The sequence below is a fragment of the Podarcis bocagei genome, assembly GCF_964188305.1.
Source record: "Podarcis bocagei genome assembly, chromosome: 8".
Lineage (NCBI taxonomy): Eukaryota > Metazoa > Chordata > Lepidosauria > Squamata > Lacertidae > Podarcis > Podarcis bocagei.
Window position 1 is genome coordinate 2,268,108 of NC_138133.1, and position 5,978 is coordinate 2,274,085.

The following is a 5,978-nucleotide window of genomic DNA, read 5'->3' on the forward strand; positions in this document are numbered from 1 at the left end:
TTGGAAAATGTCGATCACTTCTCCTACCTAGGCAGTTATCTTTCCACAAAGCCAGCATTGATGCCAAAATCCAGTATTGCCTGAGCTCTGCAAGTGCAGCTTTCTCCCAATTGAAGTGCAGAGTGTTTGAAGACCAGGACATTCGCAGGGAAACCAAAAAGCTGTTTTACAAAGATATTGTACTACCAACCTTACTATATGCTTGTGAAACATGGACCACTTATAAACACCATCTCCAACTCCTCGAAAGATTCCACCAACGGTGTCTCCAAAAAATTGTACACATCACTTGGGAAGACAGGCAAACTAATATGAGTGTACTGGAAGAAGCAAAGATCACCAGTGTTGAAGCAATGATTCTTCAACATCAACTTCATTGGACTGGTCATGTTGTGCAGATGCCTGATGATCCTCTTCCAAAACAACTACTCTATTCTGAACTTAAAAATGGAAAGCGTAATGCTGGTGGTCAGCAAAAGAGGTTTAAAGACTGTCTCAAGGCAAATCTAAAAAAAAATGCAGTATAAACACGGACAACTGGGAAACACTGGCCTGCGAGCGCTCCAGCTGGAGAACAGCCTTTACCAAAGGTGTCATGGGCTTTGAAGACACTCGAACTCAGGACGCAAGGGAGAAACATGCTAAGAGGAAGACACGCTTGGCAAATCCACACCGTGATCAACTCCCACCCAGAAACCAATGTCCCCACTGTGGAAGGATGTGTGGATCCAAACTTGGCCTCCACAGTCACTTATGGACTCATTTTTAAAACTGTGTTTATGGAAGACAATCTTACTTGGCTACAAGTGATCGCCAAAGAAGAAGAAGTGCATAGTCCAAATAACAATGTGAATCAGGGTGATTTGGCTCAGGATCTCACATTCCTGAACTGGAATACTCTCTTGATAGACAAGCGTCTTAAAGTGGGTCAGGGACCCTCTAAGCTTCCAAGTCACTCTGTGACGGTGCTACAGTGGTCATGAAATGGGCATATCTAAGGCCACACTACAACACTTAGAAAAATGATCTCAGTATTTTATGCACTACATTATTTTGATAATTTTTTAAAATGTTGTCACCATAATATGAAAGCATAGTTTAAATATCAGAATGCTTCCATCTAGTATGAATACTGGCTGGGAGAAGGAGGCTCCCTTCTTCTTGAGGCTGGCAGTGGATGCTCAGCATTAGTCTCTGTGCCTTTACAACATCCTTCACTGGCTGGCTGCTTGGATCTGACATTTAGTCTTTCAAGAAGAATAGGCTTATGAAAACCTTGTGCCTTGCTTGGTGAGGCAAGCTTGAGATCTGTCAGCATCTCCATCAATGCGACACAATGCTGGAAGAGGAAGCAAAATGGTAAACAGAGCTTCCTTGGCAAATGACAGAGCCTGTTGGAGAGAAACTATCTGGAGTAACACCTGGCCCCCAGCGAGAGTCTCTTCCTGGAGAGAGGGAAAGAAGGAGTCTGAGGAAACAAACAAGGAGGGGTGATTTGCATGTGCCCAATTCACTCCCCCCACCCTCTCTATTGCACAACACAATGTAGATATGAGACCCAAGGCCAGAGCTATAGGCATGGGGTAGGGGTTGCTTCGGGACGCAGGTGGCGCTGTGGGCTAAAGCCTCAGCGCCTAGGGCTTGCCGATCGAAAGGTCGGCGGTTCGAATCCCCGCGGCGGGGTGAGCTCCCGCTGCTCGGTCCCAGCGCCTGCCAACCTAGCAGTTCGAAAGCACCCCTGGGTGCAAGTAGATAAATAGGTACCGCTTACCAGCGGGAAGGTAAACGGTGTTCCGTGTGCTGCGCTGGCTCGCCAGATGCAGCTTTGTCACGCTGGCCACGTGACCCGGAAGTGTCTCCGGACAGCGCTGGCCCACGGCCTATAGAGTGAGATGGGCGCACAAACCCCAGAGTCTGTCAAGACTGGCCCGTAACGGGCAGGGGTACCTTTACCTTTACCTTTACCTAGGGGTTGCTTCGCCCTCCAGGCATATCATTTAGTGCCTTCCTTGGTTTTTCAGGGGGAAAGTATATAGTTAGGCCTGAAGGAGCATCTCCACCCCCATCGTTCTGCCCGGACACTGAGGTCCAGCCCCGAGGGCCTTCTGGCGGTTCCCTGGCTGCGAGAAGCCAAGTTACAGGGAACCAGGCAGAGGGCCTTCTTGGTAGTGGCACCTGCCCTGTGGAACACCCTCCCACCAGATGTCAAAGAGAACAACAACTACCAGACTTTTAGAAGACATCTGAAGACAGCCCTCTTTAGGGAAGCTTTTAATGTTTAACAGACTTCTGTATTTTAATACTTTGTTAGAAGCCACCCAGAGTGGGCAGGGTATAAATAAATTATTATTATTATTATTATTATTATTATTATTATTATTATTATTATTATTATTATTATTATTATTTTACTTATGGAAAGCAAGAGAAAGCATGTAGCCTGTATTTTACCAAACCTGTTCAGCAAGCATTATACTTGATTTCACCTTCCAGCATTTAGGCCTATGAAGGTACAATGGTACCTTGGGTTACAGACACTTCAGGTTACAGATGCTTTAGGTTACAGACTCCGCTAACCTAGAAATAGTATCTCAGGTTAAGAACTTTGCTTCAGGATGAGAACAGAAATCATGCGACGGAGGTAGTGGGAGGCCCCATTAGCTAAAGTGGCACCTCAGGTTAAGAACAGTTTCAGGTTAAGAACGGACCTCCAGAACAACCATTTTAAACATGGGGACAGGTAACATAAACACTTGACACAGAATTTGTTAGACCTTTGCTTGCATCATGCATCCAGGATAAGTTGCCATAATTTAAGAAGGAAATAGCCAAATTGGAGAGAATTCAGAGGAAAGCTATAAATATGCTAAACAGTTATTAAGGCATGTTATAAACTTTAAGGGAAGTTGAAAGATTAAATGAATCTCTGTTCACTAAAATTTGCTCTTATCTTTCCATTTCATCTGCTAAGATGTTGGTTCAAAATCATACTTTTGTTTGATCCCATCTTGATTGCTGCAGTGCCCTTCTCTCTGATATTCTTCCTCTTAGTCCTGGATTTGGCAGCTTGTTATCCATTGTCTTGCTTGCATTAAGGGTCAAGACTGCAGCAGGTCTTGAACTGCTCCTAAGTTGACAGGAGTCAGGTAGGAATTTACTGTAACTCACCATTGGTAAAAGGAGTGCAGTGCAGAGACACCAAGCTCTCTGAACAAGGGATTGTCCTGACACCAGCAGGCCAGAGCAGGTCAGATGATACCCCCCACTCCCAACAAAATCTTCTGAATGAAGCTTGCCAACTGATCTGAGTATCTGGGTGCTTGCTCCCGCTGGCAGCAGACCGTGCCATTCAATGTCACAGAAGCTGGGTTCGACAGAAGGCCACACAATTATAGCACTTGAATAAGCTAAAGATGATAATATATTCACACTCAATTCTGTCTTATCATTATCTTGAGAGTAGGCACATCACACCACTTTCTTTTTCTTCCTTTTTCTTTTTTTGTCACCATCTTAAGTTGCCCATTCTAAATTAATTTGATTTTTTCAAATTGCTTCTCCAAAGAATGAGCTCATACAGAATTTGAAAACTTGATACCAGGGATGCCTGTCACAGACGAGCTCCTTTCATCGATAAGGACAAAGCAAATGAAAAAGAATGAGTATGGATAAAGGTTTTAATAAAACTAAGAATGTTTCACTTATTTTAAAATTACAGTGAGGACGTAAAGTAGAACAAAGAGATATTTTCAACAGAGAGCCAATCCTATGGGTGCCTCCTTTGCTTTGCATTTATATTACTGTTTCCACTGCATGACCCTTGCTTTGCCGCACCATAACAAAGTCATGTTGTACAACAGAAAATTAGCAGCTTGTGTCCAAGGAATTGGACTGGAGATGCAAAGAAGGATAAGCAGAACTACACTAAGTACTAATACTGGCAGAGGGGACTTGCTTGGTGGTTCTGCCACTCTCAGAAGCTTAGCGTGGGGGTGGGACAGGAGAGGGCATTCTCTGCGGCAGCCCCTAAATTGTGGAACTTCCTCCCCACAGAGGTGTGTCTAGCAACCTCGGTAAACTGTTACAAGTATGTCTTTGAACTCACATGCGTGACCAGCACTCACATGTCTTCACAGACACTAATGAGAGGTTTAGGATGTTTTGCTGGAGTTATAACATGTGTCTGTTATGAACACGTGTCTACCCTCAACCTTATGCCCACAGGAATTTCTTACATAAGAGGACTAAATAAACCTTGGTTTATTATACTAAATGACAGAATAAATGTAAATACTGCTTCTGACGGCAACATTACGGTTTAAGCAGGCAGCAAATCATACCTTGAGTGGAAGAGGGGCAGAATCCAGCCTGAGATCAGACGGGTACCAGGGTCACAAGAGTTCATAATGGAAGGTCTCCTGTCGTATTAGAGTTATGACGATTTTCTTACCTATGCCATGATCTACAGTGATAAGCCACAAAGTAAGTTCAGAGGGACACACACCTCTTCACAATACAGCTTTCAGCAACTGCTGCAGATGCACCTCTTTATGTTTCGGACCCATCGTATTTTCATGTGATTTCATTCTTGGTAGTTGAATTTGTTTAAAATGTTGTATTTTAAATCGTTGTAACCCGCCCTGGGACCTTTGAGTGAAGGGCGGATAATAAATTAAATGATGATTATGATGATGACAACGATGTTTGAATGGTGACAAAGCACACCTTTGAAAGAATTATTAATGGAAGTGAACTTTCCTCAGGTCTGGCTCATAAGATCATAAGAGTTCTGCTGGATCAGACCAGAAAGCATCTACTCCAGCACCCTTCCTATTCCAGCAGCAGCTGGCCAGATTTCAGGTAGCCCACACCTGGGGGATGAAGGCAGCAGGACTCTCCTTATACTTATTGTTCCAAAAATGTAAGAATTAGAACCCTGAGGAAATTTAAAGGTTTTTGCCTGTCACCAAAAGGACATCAGAGTTGGTGCCGGTTAATTCTTCTAGCAATATCAAACTCCTTCAAATAATCATGGCTTCCTCCCACCCTCAAAAAGAAATCGTTGGAACTATAGATTGTTAAAGGTGCTAATAATTATTGGGAGGCCCCTATTCCCCCTCAGAAGGGGGAGGAGCAGGGAGTCTCCTAACAATTCTCACCACCCTTAACAAGGAACAGTTCCCATGAGTCTGCTTTAAATGTATGGTGCTGATGGGGCCTTACTCCCGTGGAACAATAGGATTGCAGCCTTCGTCTTCCTCACCTTCTGCTGTGACAGCAGAAGGGTAGAGGGAGCCCACTACAGGGTGGGCAGGGGCGATTCTTATTTGATCACATGTTTTGCATCAAAGCAAGTTCCATTGCTACCTGGCATGTAGTGGAGGGGCAGGGGTGTGTGGCAGAATAGTCCCTGCAAGACTGTGCAGCAAGGCCTGGTTCCCTCGCCTTCCAGCTGTTGAGGACTCCACCCATTCCCCTCTGACCCAACTGATTAGCCAGTGTTTCTGCTACTGTGGTTGCTGAGCAAGTTTCAGCCTGCTTTCTCCTCACCTCCCCGTGGACCAGCTTCTTGCATGAACAAATGGTCTGGCACTCAGGTGTGACAGATCTTTCTGGTAATGCAAGCTCGTAAGATCCAAAATTTAAAAGTTCTGGGAGAAACAAAAAGTAGCATAAAATGAAACAGAAGAGTTCTAAACAACCTTATCCTTGAAAGGCACACATAAGATCAATAATCTACATTGCAGTTGTAAGGGTCTCCTCTAAGCTGTTCAATGACAGGCAAAATCACAGAGAAAAAAGTTTCATTTTATCCCCTGGGATCAGGGAGGGGAAGACTGACAGGTGGTGAGGGACAGCTGTCTCCCTAGTGACTTCTCAGACTACACACACATTCACTCTGATCAGCTATTATTTTCAATGCAAGGAAGAAGAGTTAAAAGGTGATAAAAGAGGGCATGTTTTTCACTTCCTGCTAG

At 44.3% G+C, this 5,978-nt stretch overlaps 1 long non-coding RNA gene across 1 annotated transcript; it reads right to left on the reverse strand.

The window, feature by feature from the left end:
* Window positions 1–1,082: 1,082 nt before the first annotated feature.
* On the reverse strand, window positions 1,083–5,624 carry LOC308593573. The gene is made up of 3 exons (XR_014011019.1): window positions 5,551–5,624; window positions 4,341–4,462; window positions 1,083–1,339 (listed from the first exon to the last, which is right to left on the reverse strand). It is a non-coding gene; the product is annotated as an uncharacterized lncRNA (long non-coding RNA).
* Window positions 5,625–5,978: the final 354 nt, after the last annotated feature.